Raw genomic sequence first — 23,116 nt, forward strand, 5'->3', positions numbered from 1 at the left:
CCGGGAAGGTGCTCCCTCCGGCTCCTTAGACGCCGGCTGGTGACTCCAGTCGGCGCCAACAGCTGAACAACAACAAGCGCAAGGCCCACTAGCCGGCTTCCACCAGCCGACAAGTGCCAACAGTTGAAGACCAGTGGCCAGAGGGGCAGCCCGGCCCCAAGCGTCAGAAGGACGACAAGACTGCTAGGCTGCCCGCCTTCTCCTTCGAGCAAACCCTTGTTGCTCCCTGCAAGTTCCACATCAGCGTGAAGCCGTCCAACCACACCACCCGGAAGTGCCACTAGCTCACCCACATTGCCAAGGGAGAAGGACTGCCACCTCCACCTCAAGCCCCACTGGATCCGCCTCCTCAGCAACCGGCGGCCCGTCCAGTCGGTGCAATCCAAAGATGAGTTACCCAAAGAACATGCGGCCTATGTCGTCTTCACCAGTGTGGCCAATGTCAGCAGCATCGTGAGGTGAATGCTGTTGCTTCAGAAGTCCCAGAGTTCATGCACTGGTCCGAGAGGCCCATCAGCTGGAGCCGTACAGACCACCTGGCCATGATGCCATCACCGGGTTCCTACGCCCTGGTGTTGGACACCACCTTTGCAACGGAGAGGCAGTCCTACCGTCTCTCCTGAATCCTGATAGATGGCGGTAGTAGCATCAACATCCTCTACTGCGACACCTTGGAGAAGTTAGGAATCAAAGAAAAGCAGCTCCAGCCCGGTCAGACTGTCTTCCACGGCATTGTACCTGGCCTTTCCTGCTCTCTAGTCGGCAAGATCAAGATAGCCATCCTTTTCGGCGACAAGGATCACTTCCACCGAGAGCCAATCTGGTTCAAGGTGGTTGACCTAGAGAGCCCCTACCATGCACTCTTGGGCCAGCCTGCGCTAGCCAGGTTCATGGCGGTGCCACACTATGCCTACCTCAAGATGAAGATGCCGGGCACCAAGGGCATCATTGCTACGTCTTGAGCTTGCGTTGGTTTTCATTAAAGAGGAAAGGGTGATGCAGCAATAGTAGCGTAAGTATTTCCCTCAGTTTTTGAGAACCAAGGTATCAATCTAGTAGGAGGCTCCTCAAAAGTCCCACGCACCTACACAAACAAGCAAAGAACTCGCAACCAACACAATAAAGGGGTTGTCAATTCCTTCACGACCACTTGCGAAAGTGAGATCTGATAGAGATAGTATTACAAGATAAATATATTTTTGGTATTTTATAATATAGATTGGAAAAGTAAGGATGCAAATAAAAGTAGATTGAAAGCTTATATGATAAAAGATAGACCCGGGGGCCATAGGTTTCACTAGTGGCTTCTCTCAAGATAGCATAAGTATTACGGTGGGTGAACAAATTACTGTTGAGCAATTGATAGAAAAGCAAATAATTATGAGATTATCTAGGCATGATGATGTATATAGGCATCACGTCCGCGATAAGTAGACCGACTCCTACCTGCATCTACTACTATTACTCCACACATCGACCGCTATCCAGCATGCATCTAGAGTATTAAGTTCATAAGAACAGAGTAACGCATTAAGAAAGATGACATGATGTAGAGGGATAAACTCAAGCAATATGATATAAACCCCATATTTTTTCCTCGATGGAAACAATACAATACGTGCCTTGTAACCCCTGCTGTCACTGGGTAAGGACACCGCAAGATTGAACCCAAAGCTAAGCACTTATCCCATGGCAAGAAAGATCAATCTAGTAGGCCAAACCAAACTGATAATTCGAAGAGACTTGCAAAGATAACTCAATCATACATAAAAGAATTCAGAGGAGATTCAAACATTTCTCATAGATAAACTTGATCATAAACCCACAATTCATCGGATCTCGACAAACACACCGCAAAAAGAGTTACATCAAATAGATCTCCACAAGAGAGGGGGAGAACATGGTATTGAGATACAAAAAGAGAGAAAAAGCCATCTAGCTAATAACTATGGACCCGAAGGTCCGTGGTAAACTACTCACAAATCATCGGAGGGGCTATGGTGTTGATGTAGAAGCCCTCCGTGGTCGATTCCCCCTCCGGCGGAGCGCCGGCGAAGGCTCCAAGATGGGATCTCGCGGACACAGAAGGTTACGGTAGTGGAAATTGTTTTTCATTGGCTCCCTGGATGTTTTCGGGTTACATGGGTATATAGGAGGAAGAAGTAGGTAGGTGGCTGCCCGAGGGGCCCATGAGACAGGGGGGCGCGCCCTCCTATCTCCTGGTTGCCTCGATCGCTTCTTGACTTGCACTCCAAGTCCTCTGGATCACATTCGTTCTAAAAATCACGCCCCCGAAGGGTTCATTCCGTTTGGACTCCGTTTGATATTCCTTTTCTTCGAAATACTGAAATAGGCAAAAAACAGCAATACGGGCTGGGCCTCCGGTTAGTAGGTTAGTCCCAAAAATGATATAAATGTGTAAAATAAAGCCCATAAACATCCAAAAGGGGTAATATAATAGCATGGAACAATCAAAAATTATAGATACATTGGAGACGTATCAATCATCACCATAATCGGTGACTATCAGAAGTTGGCAGCATGTGCTGCTGCCAGCAGTCGGCTGGCCGAGCCCCTTGTGTTTGCTGCAGAGAAGCGGCTCCTTGACCAGGTTGTGGCCATGGCCGGCAAGCAGTCGGACCTGTCCCCAGGCCCCAAGGAGTCAGAAGCTCAGCGATCCTTCCAGCCAGCCAAAGAGACCAAGAAGATACCCTTCGACCCCGAGCACCCATAGAAGCATGTTGTCATAGGGGCCAACCTTGACAGCAAATAGGAAAGCGATCGAGCTTGTCGATTTCCTCCATGAGAATCGGGACATCTTTGCATGGTCTCCAAACAACATGCCAGGTGTTCCGACGGATTTCGCCGAGCACAAGCTACATGTCAGATCGGATGCAAATCCAGTCAAGCAACCCCTCCGCCGCCTGTGAGAAGAGAAGAGAAGAATTGTTGGTGAAGAGATCGCCCGACTTCTGGTAGCCAGCTTCATCATGGAAGTGTTCTACCCAGAGTGCCTTGCCAACCTGGTCCTTGTATTGAAGAAGAACAACAAGTGGCGCATGTGCATTGATTACACCAGCCTCAACAAAGCCTGCCCCAAAGATCCGTTTGCTCTGCCTCGGATAGACCAAGTGATTGACTCCACAGCCGGATGCGAGCTGTTGTCTTTTTTGGATGCCTACTCTGGTCACCACCAGATCAAGTTGAACCCGACCGATTGGCTGAAGACCGCCTTCATCACACCATTCGGAGCCTTCTGCTACCTGACCATGACGTTCGGCTTGAGGAATGTCGGCGCCATGTTTCAGCGTTGCATGCAGAAGTGCCTCCTCAAGCAACTCGGCAGAAATGCCCATGTCTATGTAGACGATATTATGGTGAAGACGGAGAAGCGCGGCACCCTCCTGGAAGATCTCAAGGAGACCTTTGATAATCTGCGCCGTTTTCAAATCAAGCTCAACCCAGAGAAGTGTGTCTTCGGAGTCCCAACTGGCTAGCTCCTTGGTTTCCTTCTCTCAGAGTGCGGCATCGAGTGCAACCCTATGAAGATCAGGGCCATTGAGTGGATGGAGAGACCCACCCGGCTGCGAGTCATCCAGAAGTTCACCGGGTGCATAGCATCCCTCAGCCGGTTCATCAGTCGGCTGGGCGAGAAGGCTCTTCCCCTGTACCATCTCATGAAGAAAACCACTTGTTTCGAGTGGAACGACAAGGCGGACGAGGCTTTCCTCCAGCTCAAGAAGATGTTGACCACGCCGCCTGTCCTGGCGGCTCCGGCTGCTAAGGAGCCCATGCTCCTCTACATCGCCGCCACCAGCCGGGTGGTCAGCACTGTCCTTGTGGTCGAGCGCCCAGAGGACGGTAGGGCACAGCCAGTCCAGAGGCCCGTCTACTACTTGAGTGAGGTATTGTCAGCCTCCAAGCAGAATTACCCCCACTACCATAAGATGTGCTACAATGTGTACTTTGCTGCCAAGAAGCTCAAGCAGTACTTCTAGGCGCACTCCATCACAGTCTTCTACAACCGCCCCACTTGCTGAGATCATAGGCAATAGAGATGCATCAAGCCGGGTGGCCAAGTGGGCCATCGAGCTGGCTCCCCACACCATCCTCTACCAGCCCCGCACCGCCATCAAGTCCCAAGCGCTTGCCAACTTACTCGTCGACTGGGCCGAGACCCAGTACCTACCGCCAGTGCCGGATTCTACTCACTGGTGAATGCACTTTGATGGCTCAAAGATGTGCAACGGTCTGGGAGCCGACATCGTCCTCACCTCTCCCAAAGGTGACAAGCTCAAGTACACGTTGCAAATTCACTTTGCCGCCTCCAACAACGTGGCCGAGTATGAGGCACTTGTCCATGAGCTCCGACTAGCCGAAGAAATTGGCATCCGCCGAGTGTTGTGCTACGATGACTCAGACTTGGTGGTGCAGCAATCGTCTGGCGACTGGGACGCCAAGGATGCAAATGTGGCAAGGTTACCGCTTCCTCGTCCAGCAAATCAGTGGATACTTTGAAGGGTGTGAGTTCCTTCATGTGCCACGGGCCGATAACGAGCAAACAGATGTCCTGGCACGGATTAGCTCCACCCGGCAGGTCACACCAGCCGGCATCTCCCACCAGTGCCTACGCAAGCTGTCTATCAAGCCTTCACCGGAATCAGAGTCCATCTTCGCGTCGGCTGCTCCTGGAATAGTCGGATCCGGCTCTGGGACTGCAGCAGCTGCACCCGGCCCGGGGACTTCACAACTCGGCCCAGGGGCCGCAGCAGCTGGTCCGAGAACCTCAGCAGGCGGCTCGGGGACTGCAGCAGTCGCACCCGTCCTGGGGACTGCAGAACCCAGCCTGGGGGCTGCGGCAGTCGGCCCTGGGACTTCAACGACACATCAAGCAGTGGCCGACCCCAACCCGCCGCCTCCCAAACCAACCGCCCTGGTGCCAGTGGTCGTGATGACAGTGGTAGAAGCACCATCATGGGCGCAGCCCATCCTCAACTTCTTGGTGAGAAGAGAGCTACCAGCCGATGAGATCTTGGCTGGCAGGTGCAACATCGGGCAGCAGCATACACCATAGTGAACAGAGAACTTGTCAGGCGCAGTGTTACTGGCATTTTTCAGCGCTGCGTAGAGCCAAAGAAGGGCAAGGCAATCCTGAGAGACATCCACCAAGGCGAATGTGGCCACCATGCGACCTCCAGATCCCTTGTCGCCAAAGCTTTCCGCCATGGATTCTTCTAGCTGACTGCTTTGGATGACGCCAAGTATTTGGTCAAGAAGTGCAACAGATGCCAACACTTCAGTTCCAAGCAACACATGCTGACTTCTGCACTCAAGACCATCCCCTGACTTGGCTGTTTGCCATCTGGGAGATGGACATTGTGGGCCCATTCAAGACAGCACGCGGTGGCCTGACCCGTCTGCTGGTCGCCGTGGATAAATTAACCAAGTGGATTGAAGTGAAGCCAATAAATAAGTTGAATGGTCCAACTGTTGTAACCTTCATCGTAGATATCACCGTCCAGTACGGTGTACCACACAACATCATCACCGACAATGGCACCAACTTTGCCAAAGGCGCCTTGGCTCATTTCTACGCGACGCATGGCATATGACTAGACTTAGCGTTGGTTGCCTATCGGCGGTCAAATGGCCAGCTCAAGCGAGCAAACAGCCTCATCCTGTCCGGCATCAAGCCCCCACTAGTCGAGGCACTGGAGCGCTCGGCTGGCTGCTGGATCGAAGAGCTACCGGCCGTCCTCTGGAGTCTCTGTACCACACAAAACAAAGCAACCGGCTTCACTCCCTTCTTCCTCGTGTACGGGGCCAAGTCCATCATCCCAACTGACATCGAGTTCGACGCGCCTCGTGATACGTCTCCAATGTATCTACTTTTCCTAACGCTTTTCCTCTTGTTTTGGACTCTAATTTGCATGATTTGAATGAAACTAACCCCGGACTGACGCTGTTTTCAGCAGAACTACCATGGTTTTGTTTTTGTGCAGAAATAAAAGTTCTCAGAATGGAATGAAACTTTGCGAGGAATTTTTATATACTCCCTTCATTCCTAAATATAGGGTGTATAGTTTTTGGCACGGAAATTAAAGAACGCACATGGAGGGAAAATTTCACAAGTTTTGGCCGAGATTACACCTGACTAATTGACATGAGTAGATAGAGGAGCTTGCTTGATATAAGGAAATGTAATCAAATTCCTAAAAAAATATCCATACGAGTGGTGCAACGCAATGCACCTTATATTTCGGATTTTTTTCACGAAAGTCTATACACCTTATATCAAGGAACGGAGGGAGTAATATATAAGAATTTCTGGAGCCAAGACCTACCGGAGAGGGGCCCCTGGGTGGGCACAACCCACCAGGGTGCGCTCCCTCTCCTGGCCCGCCCAGGTGGGTTGTCCCCACCCGGTGGCCCCACAGACCCTGATTCCGACGCTATAAAATCACATTAATACAGAAAAAATTCAGGGAGAAAGAATTATCATGATCCACGAGACGGAGCCACCGCCAAGCCCTATTCTTCCTTGGGAGGGCAGATCTGGAGTCTGTTTCGGGCTCTGGAGAGGGAGATCTTTGTTCTTCGTCATCACCAACCCTTTTCCAACGCCAATTCCATGATGCTCCCCACTGGGAGTGAGTAATTCCTTCGTAGGCTCGCTGGTCGGTGAGGATTTGGATGAGATTCATCATGTAATCGAGTTAGTTTTGTTAGGGCTTGATCCCTAGTATCCACTATGTTCTAAGATTGATGTTGCTATGCCTTTCCCATGCTTAATGCTTGTCACTTTGGGCCCGGGTGCCTTGATTTCAGATCTGAACCGTTTATGTTATCATCATTATATCCATGTTCTAGATCCTATCTTGCAAGTTATAGTCACCTACTACGTGTTATGATCCGGTAACCCCAGAGTGAAAAAAACCGGGACTTCTTTCGGTGATTACCATAGTTTGAGGAGTTCATGTATTCACTATGTGTTAATGCTTTGTTCCGGTTCTCTATTAAAAGGAGGCCTTAATATCCCTTAGTTTCCAATATGGACCCCGCTGCCACGGGAGGGTAGGACAAAGGATGCCATGCAAGTTCTTTCCATAAGCACGTATGACTATTTACGGAATACATGCCTACATTATATTGATGAACTGGAGCTAGTGTCGTATCGCACTAGGTTATAACTATCTCATGATGAATATCATCCAACAAGTCACCGATCCAATGCCTACGAATTTATCTCATATTGTTTCTACCAAGTTACTACTGCTATCATCAATGTTACACCTGCTACAAAATTACTGCTATCACTGTTGCTGTTACTATTTCTGCTGTCACTACTATCAAAACTATCAAACTACTTTGCTACTGATCACTTTGCTGTAGATAATTAATCTCCACGTGTGGTTGAATTGACAACTCAGCTGCTAATACCTTCAAATATTCTTTGGCTCCCCTTGTGTCGAATCAATAAATTTGGGTTGAATACTCTACCCTCGAAAACTGTTGCAATTCCCTATACTTGTGGGTTATCAAGACCTTTTTCTGGCGCCGTTGTCGGGGAGCATAGATATATTTGTTGAGTCACTTGGGATTATTATCATATTATCACTATGAAGAATCTGAAGGATCCTAAGACTAAGATATTTCCCTCAAGTATGAGGGGATGTAAGAAACTGCCATCCAGTTCTGCTTTAGATTCACCTTCTGTTATGAGTAAACTTGCAACACCACCACATGCTATTAATTCTGATATTTCGCAAGTTATTGATGATGCTACTTCTGCTATAGATAATGCTTATGATGATGCTAGTACCTTGCTTGATAATGCTGATGTGCCACTTGGTGAATTTCTTGATGAACAAATTGCTAGAGTAATACAACATGATGTTGTTGAATCTGATGATGAGCTTGAAACTGAAACTCCTGAAACACCTGCTAGAGCTAGCCCTCCTAGATATGAATTTCCTAAGGTACCGGAAGGTTATGTTATGAGTGAAGAAACAACTAGAGATATTCTTGCTTGTAAGGATAGAGATGATCTACAGAAATTATTACACAAGTATAAAGAAAAATCTCTGAATGCTAGAATGAAATGTGATCCTAAGTTTGCTACTTCACCTATTTTTATTGATGATAAGGATTATGAATTCTCTATCGACCCAGAGTTAATTACTTTGGTTGAACCTGATCCTTTCCATGGTTATGAAACTGAAACTGTTGTGGCACATCTTACTAAGTTGAAAGATATAGCCACCCTTTTTACTCATGATGAGAAAACTCGCTATTACTTTACTCTCAAATTATTTCCTTTCTCATTAAAGGGTGATGCTAAAGCTTGGAACAATACTCTTGCCTGGTTGTGTGTGTAGTCCCCATGATATGATTTATTACTTCTCTGAAAAATATTTTCTTGCTCATAAGAAACAAGCTGCCTTACAGGAAATATTTAACTTTGTGCAAACTAAAGAAGAGAGTCTCCCACAAGCTTGGGGGAGGCTTTGCCAATTACTTAATGCTTTGCCTGATCATCCCCTTAAGAAAAATGCAATACTTGATATCTTCTATAATGGACTAACCGATGCTTCTAGGGACTTCCTAGATAGTTGTGCTAGTTGTGTTTTCAGGGATCGAACTCTTAGACAAGCTGAAGAATTATTGAATAACATATTGAAAAATTATGATTATTGGACTGCTCCTGAACCACCGCCTAAACCCACTCCGAAGAAGAGGGGTATATTATGTCTCAGTCCTGAAGATATGCAAGAGACAAAGAAATCTATGAAGGAAAAAGTATTAAAGTTGAGGATGTTAAAATTTTACCTCCTATTGAAGAAATACATGGGCTTAATACACCACCACTACCTAAAGTGGTAGAGGTAAATTCTCTAATGAAGTTTAATGATAATGACAATCCTCACAATATGCATCCTAGTCAATGCCTTTATGAGTTTGAAAACTATATTAGAAAACAAGATTACTTCAATGCAAATGTTATGAAACAATTGAAATATAATTCTGATATGATTGCTTGCTTGAGTGACTTGTTATTTAGAATCTCAAATGATGTAAGAGGTGTTGGAAAACATGCTTGTATGGTTCAAACTCAGTTAGAACAAGTTGCTAAATCACAAAGGGAATTGCTTGATGAAATGAATCATAATATATATGACTTTGCTGTTAGAGTTACAACTAGAGGAGGTAAAATGACTCAGGAACCACTTTATCCCGAGGGACACCCTAAAAGAATTTAACAAGATTCACAAAGAGTTAACACTGATGCACCTAGTCCTTCTAGAAAGAAAAAGAAAAAGAAAAATGATAGGAGTTTGCATACTTGTAGTGAACTTGAAATAGAAAAACCTCCTGATAATGAAAATGAAACTTATATCTCTGATGCCGAAACTCAATCTGGTAATGAACACTCACCTAGTGATAATGAAAAAGATAATGATGATATTCATGAAGAATCTCAACCAAATAATGAAAAAGAACTAGATAATGATGTTTAGATAGAACCACCTGTTGATCTTGATAACCCACAACCTAAGAATAAAAGATATGATAAAAGAGACTTCATTGCTAGAAAACACGGTAAAGAAAGAGAATCATGGGTTCAAAAACTTGTGCCTTTTCCACCCAAGTCAACTAAAAAAAGATGATGAAGAATTTGAACGCTTTGCTGAGATGCTGAGGCCAGTCTTTCTGTGTACTCGCTTGACTAATATCTTGAAAATGACTCCTTATGCAAAGTATATGAAAGACATCATCACAAATAAGAGAAAAATACCGGAAGCTAAAATCTCCACTATGCTTGCTAATTATACATTTAAGGATGGAGTACCTAAAAAACTTGGAGATCCGGGAATACCAACTATACCTTGCTCTATCAAAAAGAATTATGTGAACACTGCTTTGTGTGATTTAGCAGCTGGTGTTAGTGTTATGCCTTTCTCTTTATATAAAAGACTTGATTTGAATAAACTCACACCTACTGAAATATCTTTGAAATGGCTGACAAATCAACTGCCATACCTATCGGTATCTGTGAGGATGTGCCCATTGTTGTTGCTAATGTTACTATTTTGACTGGCTTTGTTATACTTGAGATGCCCGACGACGACAACATGTCGATTATCCTTGGTAGACCCTTCTTGAATACTGCATGGTCTGTTACTGATTGCAATAAAAGCAAGGTCACTTTCCATATCAATGGTAATGAGCATACGATGCACTTTCTGAAGAAACAATTCCAAGTGAATGGTATTAATGTTATTGAAAAATCGCTGACAATCACTATTGGAAGTTTTCAAACACCTCTACCTGCTGTCAAAAAGAAATATGAAATGCTTATTGTTGGGGAAATGCATATCCCCATTGAGGTAACCTAATGATTTATGAAAGTTCTTCGGTTTCATGCTAATCAAAAGTGGTTGTTAATAAGACCTGATCAACCTTGTTAATGGATCATTTTCGAGCAGTATGAAATTGATGAATTTAGTAAGCACTACCTTCTGTCCCTACCTTTTGTTTTCTGTTTTTATTAGTTAAATAAAATAAACTGCCATGTTTTTTCTGTTTTCTGAATTTCCCATGCAATAAAAAAATGACCCAAAAATAAAAGTTCTCGGAATGCCCTGGAAATTTAATACGATTTTTTTCTTAATATTTTTGAATTTCTGGTGCAAATAATATCAGAGGGAGGTGCACCAGGTGGGCACAACCCACCTGGGCGCGCCAGGAACCCCAGGCATGCCCTGGTGGGTTGTGGTCCCCACGTGGGCCCCCTCACTTATCTCTTCAGCCCACTTCATCACTCACCTCCAGGAAAAAAAATCTCCATATCTCTCTCTCCCGTGTTCTTGCCCTCAAACCCGCGGATTTCGATCTCTTTGCTCGAAGCTCCATTTCCGAAACTATTTCGGGGGATTGTTGTTTGGTTTGTGACTCCATCATTTGTTCAATTAGTTTTTGTTTTAGTGGTCTATATTTTGAATAATTAGCTACTCTTGGTGCTGCTGTAAATGTGCTTGCATGTTGAATTCTTAGAGTTCTAAGTAGTTAGAATGCTTGTTATGGCCTCTATGCATCCCTATGCGTAGTTGCTACCAATTTATTGAAGTTTTGTTGACAAATTTTTGTCACCCAAATTTTTTCAGAAAATTGTACGCGAACATGATGAACTTGTTTGGAAGGAGTTCTTCGAGGGGGAGATCTTTGGGGGCATCTTCTAGTGATAGTTCCGCTCGCCGGTCTTATGTTGAACCAAGTGTAAGTTCTACTCGCGATGTCGCCACCAAAACATGCTTATGGCCTTGCGATGAGTATATGATGCGTGTGGGTATTAAGGAGGAATTTGAGCAATATGTTCACAATGCCGGTCTCAGTCCCTACCATTCAGATAAGTGCGAACAATGCCACCTTCTCACTGAATCATTTGTCAAAGGATTTAAATTCCTTCCTCATGACTCTAGTGTGTCATTGATTCTTTATGATAATCCATTTACCATCCCACTAGAGAATTTTGCTTACCACTGCAAACTCACGTTCTGGGGTTCGCTTGACGAACCGCCAAGGGCTGAATACCAAACATTCTTAACTAGTCTTTGCTGCGTGAGACGAGGGGAGTGACACAAGGTAGAATAAAGAGCATTCATTTTCCCGCAATTCAGTACTTTGCATTATTTAATGTGAAATATATAGTAGGCAAGCAAGACTATAGTACACTCTATGCTCCATACTTGAGCCTCATTCACACTGTTCTCACTAGTGAACGAAATTATAACCTTGGAGCAATTGTTGCACGCAGACTTCAGCACAACGCTAACAGTGGTTATTTATATGGTGGAATATATGCCACGTGTTTAGCATGAGGGCTGGGTGTTTCACCATTGCCTTTTAATCCTATCCTACCCACGCAGTATTTAGATTTTGACACCTTAAAAGATCATAAGATTCTTAAGGGAAAGGTTGATAATTTCACTTATAATCTATTGTTTAACCAAAAATCTGTTGTGCACACATATTTGCCTACGCCTTCTCTTTTTGACTATCACAGCAAAGGAAGATATTTTGTTCTTGAGAGCGAGACCCGAGCTCACAATGCAGCAGTGGAGGCAGCACGACAGGCAGAGGCATCCCCACCGAGAGCCTCCATGAGCTACCACGCCAACTACTACTCTCCAGGCTACTGATCAACTACCAAGTTAGGCCAAAAGCCTAAGCTTGGGGGAGTACGTGTTTCCACCAACTTTACATTCATGCTCACTTATTCCATTAGTTGGTGTCCACACTTTTTCATTGTATCATCCATGCTTAAGATTTATTTTCTTGCTTTCTTCTTGTGTGTTTGAAAAACTTTAGAAAAACCAAAAAAAATTAGTTGTAGCTAATTTACTTTCTATGCATGCTTAGTAGTAGTATTAAAAAGAAAACCCAAAAAGATTTCCTTGTTCTTCTTCTGCTTGTTGGGAGCTTTCCCGTCTAAATAGTTTTTCTTGTACTTGCTTTTCCCTTTTATTTGCTTGTTGAAGAAAACCGAAAACTCCAAAAATATTTCCATGTGTTTCCCTGACTTCTTTTATTTTTATTCGAGTCTTACCAAGGAGAAGACCACGATGAAAATGTTGAGTGGCTCTCATATGAATAATGTTGATCTAATAAAGAGCCCATTTTACCTTGTCTTCTCCTATTGGATAAAATGTTTGCAGATTCCAGCTTAGTCCACGACACTCTTGCACTATTATTATTTTCATATCGTTCGGTCATGCAAGTGAAAGGCAATAATGACGACATTTGATGAACTGGCCGTGGCAGAGAGAAACTGGTATGAATTTGACTTGTTCTGTTTGTGTAAATATGTTTAACCTAGTATCCATGATTCAGCCCATTATGATTAAACATGTTTGCAATGACAATTAGAGATTATAGTTTCTCATGCCATGCATAAGTAGCTAGGAGTGGATAATGATTTATCTTGGATATCAACATTGCGTTAAAATGATTGTGATGTAATATGATGATATGGTATCCTCCTCTGACTGTTCTAGTGTCTTCACTTGGCACATGTTCATGCATGTAGTTGCATCAAAACCAACATAGCCTCCATGATATTTATGTTCATGGTGTTCATATCCTACTCATGCTAGTGTCCAATGTTACTTATGCATAATGCATGCTTATGATTGTTGTTGCTCTCTAGCTGGCCGCTTCTCAATCTAATTGCTAGCCTTCGCTTGTACTAAGTGGGAATTCTGCTTGTACATCAAAAACCTTGAACCCAAAAGTTATTCCAGATGAGTCCACCATACTTACCTATTTATGCGGTATTACCCTGCCGTCCTAAGTAAATTTGCATGTGCGACCTCTAAAAACTTCTAAATAAATATCCGTTTGTTTGCCTGGATCGCTCATTGAACGATAGGAGGTGGTAGGTATCTTCCATGCTAAGGGGGTTATTCTTAGGTCGAGTGTTTATTCACTCGCCATCACACGAGAAAAGGGCGGTAATAGGGATTCTCAATCCCAAACTGCAAACTGAAAAAGATTTAATCTCTTAAATAATCAAACAAAAACTCCCAATGGAGTCAAAACCTTAACTTTTAGCACTTGGGAACCGCCACTAGCGTGCTTAGCATGGAAGATATTGATAATTGATGGTCGTGAAGTAAATGAGAAGGGTTCATGCCTTAAAATATCATTTACCTCTATTTTAAAAAGTTGAGCTCTGGCACCTCTGCAAATCACTACTTCCCTCTGCGAAGGGACTATCTATTTACTTTTATGTTGTGTCATCACCTTCTCAAACAAGCGCTAGAACCTGAGAGCACAACTGTCATGACTTATGCATTGTGTGTAGCTAATGTTGGGTGCATCATGACTGGATCTTTTCTACAATGAATTACAATGTTTATTCGCCGCTTGAACTTTGGAGGTGCTCTGCATTTATGTTTTGCAGTCTCAGAAAGGGCTAGCGAGATCTATTGTCATATTATATCATGGTTGTTTTGACAATGTGTTGCCATTTGAGATACCTTATTATTGCTCACTAGCTGATTATGTCATTGATATGAATCATTACAATCTTTAAGAGTTATTGTCGATATGGTTAGTTATAATGTTGGTTGAAAACCTAGGTGTTGTTTAAGCTTATTTATGCAAACAAGACCAAAAGAGTTCGTAAAAGTTTTTCTTTTTCACTTTCAGTTTATCAACTGAATTGCTTGAGGACAAGCAAAGGTTTATTTCCTCTTGTTTTGGAATCTAATTTGCATGACTTGAATGAAACTAACGCCGGACTGACGCTGTTTTTAGCAGAACTACCATGGTGTTGTTTTTGTGCAGAAATAAAAGTTCCCGGAATGGAATAAAAATTTGTGAGGAATTTTTATATAATATATAGGAATTTCTGGAGCCAAGACCTACCGAAGAGGGACCCCTGGGTGGGCACAACCCACCAGGGCATGCCCCCCTCTCCTGGCATGCACAGGTGGGTTGTCCCCATCTGGTGGCCCCATAGACCCTGGTTCTAATGCTATAAAATCACATTATTCCAGAAAAAATCAGGGAGAAAGAATTATCGCGATCCACAAGATGGAGCCGCCGCCAAGCCCTGTTCTTACTCGGGAGGGCAGATCTAGAGTCTGTTTGGGGCTCTGGAGAGGGGGGGTCTTTGTTCTTCGTTATCACCAACCCTTCTCCATCGCCAATTCCATGATGCTTCCCACCGAGAGTGAGTAATTCCTTCGTAGGCTCGCTGGCCGGTGAGGAGTTGGATGAGATTCATCATGTAATCGAGTTAGTTTTGTTAGGGCTTGATCCCTAGTATCCACTACGTTCTAAGATTGATGTTGCTATGACTTTCCCATGCTTAATGCTTGTCACTTTGGGCCCGGGTGCCATGATTTCAGATCTGAACCGTTTATGTTATCATCATTATATCCATGTTCTAGATCCGATCTTGCAAGTTATAGTCACCTACTACGTGTTATGATCCGGTAACCCCAGAGTGACAAAAATCATGACTTCTTCTGGTGATTACCGTAGTTCGAGGAGTTCATGTATTCACTATGTGTTAATGCTTTGTTCTGGTTCTCTATTAAAAGGAGGCCTTAATATCCCTTAGTTTCCAATATGGACCCCGCTGTCACGGGAGGGTAGGACAAAAGATGTCATGCAAGTTCTTTCTATAAGCATGTATGACTATTTACGGAATACATGCCTACATTATATTGTCGATCTGGAGATAGTGCCATATCGCTCTAGGTTATAGCTGTCTCATGCTGAATATCATCCAACAAGTCGTCGATCCAATGCCTACGAATTTATCTTATATTGTTTCTGCCAAGTTACTACTGCTATCATCACTGTTACACTTTCTACAAAATTACTGCTATCACTGTTACTGTTATTATTACTGCTGTCACTACTATTAGAACTATCAAACTACTTTGCTACTGATTACTTTGCTGCAGATAATTAATCTCCAGGTGTGGTTGAATTGACAACTTAGCTGCTAATACCTTCAAATATTCTTTGGCTCCCCTTGTGTCGAATCTATAAATTTGGGTTGAATACTCTACCCTCGAAAACTATTGCAATCCCCTATACTTGTGAGTTATTACCTCGTGTTGCCATGTACACGGAGGCGGAGGCGAAGGGGGTGCGAGAAGACGGTGTCGACCTGCTAGAAGAGGGCCGACTGCTGGCACTCAGCTGGTCCGCATCTACCAGCAGGGCCTGCGTCGCTACCATAGCCGGAAGGTCAGGCCACGATCCTTCCGAGAGGGGGACCTTGTGCTTCGACTGATCCAGCAAATAGTTGGCCAGCACAAGCTCTTGGCCCGTTGGGAAGGGACCTTCATCATCAGAAAAGCCTTGGGCAACGACTCCTACTACCTCATCGATGTGCAGAAGCCCAGGGCACGCAAGAGGGACGATTCCGGCAAGGAAACCGAGCGTCCATGGAACGCAAATCTCCTCCAAAGGTTTTACAGTTAATGCAGTATGTATCATGCTACCTTTTGTATTAAGAGCAAAGATAACGGGTCCCTCGAGGAGCACTCGGGGGCTACCCTTTTTATCTATATGTTAAATTTATGCCTGTGAATTTGTTATTTCATTCCTCTGCCTGGCACCGGGTCCGACCAGTCAGCTTGGGGGCTCGCCGCCTTGTCCTATGTTGATGCCACCGGCAGTCGGACAAGTAGTGTGCCGACATCTAAGCCCTCTCTTGCCTTAAGCCGCAGCTTGCAGAGCGACTATCCGGCTGGCAAGAGCTAAAGGAAGGAAACAGTGTCCACACGAAAAATGACTAAGGAAAAAACATCAGCATAGGCCAAGCCGGCTTCTTGCCTCGTCATCAGGCTGTTGAGCAGCCGGCCGACCGGCTTCTCACTTGACTCGCTATGTTCTAGATGGCCGAAGTACTTGTCTATCCTAAACGGCCAAGCCCCTGACCCAGCCCCAGACCGCAGAGCGGCTGTCTGGCTGGCAGGGCGGCGACCAAAGGAAGGCAGCAAAGGGAAAATCCAAAAAGAACATAACAGCAAGACAAAGTCAGAACCCGGCAGAGCGCAACTTGTGCAAATAATTAATTTACATAGCAAAAGGCTCATAGCTAGCATTCAATAGAGTTTGAACATACACCCCCAGTGGGTGGAATTGCGAAAATTTAGCTTGTTCAAAAGATTACAAGAACAGAAAAGCAGGAAAGATAAAGTGGCCGCCTAGGCCAGAGGAGCAGCAGGCGGATTGGATGGGTCGGCGGAGGCAGAGGCGCCGGGTGGTGGAGCGGCCGACTGGTGGGTCTCAGCCTGAGGTCGGTCAAGGCTTGGTCGGGCTGAGGCCGGTCGTCCGCTCTGTTATCTGGTGTGATGTCTTCGATATCCTCGTCCTCTTTGTCCTCGCCCTCGTCGCTAGAAGCAATTTGCTGCGCCGAGTCCTCCCCATCCTCCCGGTTCAGCCTGCACCTGTTGGGCGAAACCTCAGCGCCTTCCTCGTCCAGCTCGGGGATAAAGAAGGTGGTGTTGCCGTACTCGGTGATTGCTGCCGCGCGTTGGGTGAGCGCGCAGCTCACCGCTGCCAGCTCCGGTACGGCCTCCTGCCGGAAGGTGGCCAGCTGGGCTAGATCCAGCCCCGGATACCAAGCCTTGGAAACCTCCAAGGCCGTCCGAGGACCCATCCGGGCCGCAGTGCCCTTCCAGGCCTCGAAGAACCCGACTGCTATCTCCAGCCAGTCGGCAGTCCAACTTGGGGTGCGCGGGACATGAGCATATGGCCAGAGGGCGGCCAGCACCTAAGACTCGACACGCTGCAGGCGGTAGAGCATTCGATGAGCCGGCTGCAGGCACGTCTTGCCAGCCAGAAGCTGCTCGCCAAGATTCCGAGGCGCGTTGGGCGCAATATCCGCGCCAGCCCTCCTTCGCACGTTGCGCCGTGCCTTGATGGCCTGGCTGACGGTGACGGAATGACCGGGAAAGAACTCTGCGCGAGAAGAAGATCAAAAAAGTAGAAGCCAGAAGCCGGCTCCTTCAACAGTCAGCAGAAAGAAAGCGTCAACACCAACCAAAGACAAGTAGTTGCCGGGAGATCTGGCCCGACTGCACAATAGTCGGCCCGAATCTTGGGGGCTACACCCAGCGGGTGCGATGACGCACCCCCGCGAGAAAGAAGACGGAATGCTTACTCGGCTCTGATTCAGGTCGGTGGTCTGCTTGGCCAGCTCCTGGTTCTGGGAGTTGTAGGCGGCCACACGGAGGTTGTGGTAGTCCTGCAATGAAGACAACAGAAAAAAACGAGTCAGCGCTTAGAACTTACCTTCAAGTTCCGAGTCGCCTACTCAGCAGCCGGCCCGGAACTCGGGGGCACTACAAAAAAAATACACTTCCGTGATGATTCGTGTTTGTCACAGTAGGTCGCGTTTTTTGTCATGCATGTACATCCATGACAAATTTATGACAGAATCAAGATAGTCATACCTATGCTGTCGTAGAAGTGTTCCATGACATTACCAAAATTATCATCACGGAAGTGTCCACTTCCATGACGATAAATCGCGCGTCACAGAAGTGCTTTCGTCAAGGGTGACCGACACATGGCATCCATAGTAACGGAACACCGTTAAGCTATCGGGTCGGGTTTTGGATCCGATAACCAGTTAACAGCCCCGACCAATGGGGATTTTCCACGTGTAAAATCATCATTGGATGGAGGAAACATATGTCGGCTCACCGTTGGGACAGATGTCATCCACTCATTGGACAGAAGGCGCCTATGATACGTCGACACGTGGCATGACCCAACAGAGGCCCATTCCTGTGAAAAGGCCGGCCCGTTTGACTTGGTCAAAAGGTGGCGGCCGACCCATGGAAAGCCTGTTAACGGCATGTTCGCATATAGCCCATTTACAACCCACTAACCCAAGGCCCGTTACGCCCTATCCGAATTAGGACCAGTAGCGTCATCTGGGCCATCCAATATGATTCCAGCCCGTTTTCACTTCTGGCCCATGTATGGCCCATGACGTCTTTCAGCCCATATGAGGCCCTATGTAACTCTTGGCCTATTAACGGCCTGTGGTGAAACTGGACCACAATGAACAGTGTATCACTTTACACCCACTAACGGCCCATGGTGAAACTGGCCCGTAATGAACAGTATATCACTTATACCCATTAAGGGCCCGTTATTCAGTTGGGCCGTTTCCAGCAAATGTTATCTTTCGGCCTTTTCAGAGCCCATTTATTCTTGGGCTCATTTCTAGCATTCGTTTACTTATGGCCCATTACTGTCATTTTCTGCTTGTGGGCCAAATTCAGCCCGTGGTTACATCGGCCCGTTTGTGGTCCGTTAATACGTTGGGCCGTTTTCATAGCATCATCACATACGGCCTATTAACGATGGCCCGTTATGGTCATACGGCTCGTATAAGGCCCATTGATGATATGGCCCGCAGAAGGCCCATTGTTTCTACGGCCCGTAGAAGGCCCATTGTTTCTACGGCTCGTAGAAGGCCTACTGTTTCTATGGCCCGTAGAAGGCCCACTATTTCTAGGGCCCGTAGGAGGCCCAGTGTCACTACAGTAAATATTAGCCCATGGTTATTGTGGCCTAGTTTTAAAAAGAACTGCACTGACTACAAGCAAACAAATAAACAAGATAACAAGGAAATAAATAAGCAAGCAACTTATGCTAGGCTATCACGGCTGTTACACATATTACATCCACTGGGCATCAAAGTTCGCCACCAGTGCAAATACAGGGAACAAAGCAGCATATCATATACACTGGTTGTCAAAGTTGGCGACCAGCGCAAATAAATGCCGCAGCAAAACAAATCCAGAACTGAAACCACTTCAGAAGATCTCAAGAAACAATATCCTGGGTACCCATAATGCTGGCAAGATGCTTAGCAAGTTTATTAACTTTCTCTTGTTTGGCGCTTAAATCCTCCAGCGCTTGCTGTTGCACCAGAAAATATGCATCTAAATTCTGCAAGGACTTCCTCAGTCCTTTAGCATCCTGTCGCAGCACATCTGATCGATGTCTTTCAACTTGAAGTTGAGACTCAAGAAGACGAACTGATTCAGCCAGCGAGTTCTAAGAGATTGTGCCAGCAGTAGTGGCCAGTAACTCGAACACTACATCAAGACATGACTTTTGGGTTCCCTCACTGTCGTCAAGATAGTTTTTATCAGCTTTCTTGGAGACCAACAGGGATATCTCACTATCTTGAACCTTATCTGCATTACTTCCTTTACCATTGGATAACACGGTACTGTTCTCCAATATTTTGTCCGCATTCTAAAAGAGAAACAAGCAGACACATCACATGTTTACCATGTTGTATATGAAACTCATTTTGGTAAATGAGTTCAGTAGTAAAGTGGACAGGATAACAGCATGAAACAAACATATATCTATGTGCCATGGTCTCTTTATGGTCTATATCATTCTAGTTTTTGTTTCCAAATCAAGATAGAGACACAATTCAAATAATATTTGTTCAAGACAAAGAAGAATAGATAGAATATAAGTGTGGGTAACTATAGAGCAATAACAACACTTGTAATGTGCATGACATGAGAACATAACTGTTTATTCAATTGAAACTGAAATCAACATAGAGCAAGTTACAACAGCAAACCAGTTAAAGAAACAGGTTTAAAACATACCTGTTGCGCCATTGGAGTTTCAGTTCCATCCTTCAAATTTGAAAATAGTTGGTATGAGTAAATACAGTAATGCAACAGCAAAGGAGTATGAACCATAGCTACAGAACCTGACCTGAGAACAAATCTTCTTCTCCTTTAAGCGTTGAGTTGGGATTCAGAGTGGTGGTCCTCGTGCTTTGGGCACTGCAGTTCCCTTACTAACCGCTCATGTTTGGGTGCTCTGTGGTGGAGACGGTGCTGTGTCAACTGGAACTGGGTTACTATCTGCCGGGGTTAGGGTTAGAAGGGGTGTAGCTGGTTCTCTGTCCAACTGGGTAGGGGTACAATCTGCGAGAGTCTTGGTTATGTGTGGTGGATCTGGTCCTTGGGCAAGTACAATCGTGGTTCTATCTGCATCAACTGGTAGCACTATCTTTTCTGAAGACCGTGTTGTTACTCCCTTAGATACTGCCATCATGCTCTCCAATACAAATGGCTGATAAACAAGAAAAGTAATTGAAAGTATAGAAATTGTATGATAGACAGGTGCAATGGATACTGGGGAATAAAAGAGGGCATGAAATAATTCATATTTATGTTGTCTAACCAAATAGGATAGCATGACACAATTTCACATATATGATGCCTAACCAAACAGGATAGCATGACACAATTTCACATTATGATGGCTAACTAAAAAAGATGGAAAGACATAGTTCAAAATATGAGACTATGTAAACAGGATGACATGACATAACTATATAATGTGTTTATTAAATAGGTTGGCATGCCATAATTCACATACATTCATGGATAGAATGCCATAATTCTAAATATGATGACTGTAAACACTAACCAGGATGAGATGATATAACTATATGATGTCTTTATTAAATGGGTTGCCATGCCATAATTCAGATAGATGATGTGTATGTACTATGTAAACATGATGGCATGATATAATTCAAATATATGATTTATATAGTAAGCAAGTAAGCAGATGGCAATCTATATATGATGTAAAAACTAAGCAATGCAAGACAACATGCATGACATGGGTAATATAACCATGCCAAGTTTGAGCATAGACCTCAGGGGGTAAATAGGACTGGTCATCAGTCTCTGAATCCTCCTCTGAGGAGCTCTCTGTAGCCAGCAAGATGTCTGCTTCAGCAGGTAGCATTGTCTGCTCTGAATACCTTGTTTTCACTCCAGATACTTCCATCACCGCTTCAAATGGCTGATGCACAGGAAGAGTAGTTGAATATACAAACGTTGTCAACAAATGGAACACGTAATACAAAAAATGATAGCATGATATAATTCACATACATGATGATTGGCTAAACAACATGGCATTGCATAATTCACATATATAATGCCTTTCCAACAAGATAGCATTGTATAATTCACATATATAATGTCTTGCAACAAGATGGCAATGCATAATTCACATATATGGTAATTAGACACTGAACAGGTGGCATTCACACAAAGCATGTCTAAACTAATCAAATGGCATAGCGATGTGAGACACCATACGCACGATATGAGCAACCTAACCCTGCCAAGTTAGAGCATACACCTCGGGGGGGATAGGACTGGTCATCTGTCTCTGATCCTCCTCTGAGGAGCTATCCATAACCAGTGAGATATGCGCTTCGTCAAATAGCATAGTCTGCTCAGAAGACCTTGTTTTCACTCCAGAATTTGCCATCACCGTGTCAAATGGCTGCACACGAAGAGCAGTTGAATGTACTAACATTGTTGACGAATGTAATATGTAATGAAAAAAAGGATGGCCTGATATAATTTACATATAAGATGACTGGCTAAGCAGGATGGCATTGCAAAACTCACATATATGATGCCTGGCTAAACAAAGTGGCGTTGCATAATTCACATAAACGATGAATAAACTAAACAGATGGCATTCGCACAAAGGATGTCTAAACTAAGCAGATGACATATTTGATGTATAAAGTAAGCAATGCAAGACACCATATGCATGATATGACCAACATCTGCATGCCAAGTTAGAGAGAAGACCTAAGGGGGTAAATAGGAGTTATCTTCTCCTTCTGAATCCCCCTCAGAACAGATATCTTCCTCCCGATTACAATCTGAAATGTGTGGAGGGGGCTGCCTTTGCGCCTACCATGGAGCGACGTCTGCATGAAATTATATTGCCATGCATGGCTCGTCTCTTTTGCTCTACATGTTCAGTTCCATTGTTTACAATAACTGTCATGCATAGGAATAAAACATAGTGAGATTATGTAAGGAGTGCATGCAGAAATCCAGAGTGATGGTAGCAACCTGTGGATAGACCCCAAACCAATAATAGCAGGCAGATAATGGCTTCAGTTAATAAATACAGATAATGGCTTCTTTACTGTTTGTTTCCCACCCAGCATGAAACTCATAGTAGACACCGGAGATTAACCAGATAGTAGATAGATACTATTGATAGCGGCCCCGATATGTACCCCACAACCATTTAAAAACTCAAGTTTGACCATTAGTTTGGAGCTGACTCAGAGTCTAATCGGTGAACAGGACGATAAAGTAGCATGTAATATTAAGCGATGCATAACGTAAGCAGATACGAAAGAGTGCGACCTCTCTTGCGGACCCGTGTAGTCCTCGAGGTCATCTGCTTGGTTGATGATGGTAATGCAGTTTTCATGGATGCCAGCGGCGGGGAAGAAGATCTGAGGCGGCGAAAGACAGTCTGGAGGCCAGATCCCTGCTGTGCTGGACCCTTCTGTCGTTGGAGCAGCTGAGTTGGGGTGGACGACGGCGCAGCAGGAGCGGGACAAACCACGCAAGGTTTTCTTTGACAACTATTTGTAAGAGAAGTAATTCTGTAAGGGCTCATTTGAATTGGAGGATTCCAACAATGCAGGGATAGGAAATAGACAGGAATAGGACAGGAATGCACGTGCAAAACAGAG

Source organism: Triticum aestivum, chromosome 5B (genome assembly GCF_018294505.1).
Source record: "Triticum aestivum cultivar Chinese Spring chromosome 5B, IWGSC CS RefSeq v2.1, whole genome shotgun sequence".
NCBI lineage: Eukaryota > Viridiplantae > Streptophyta > Magnoliopsida > Poales > Poaceae > Triticum > Triticum aestivum.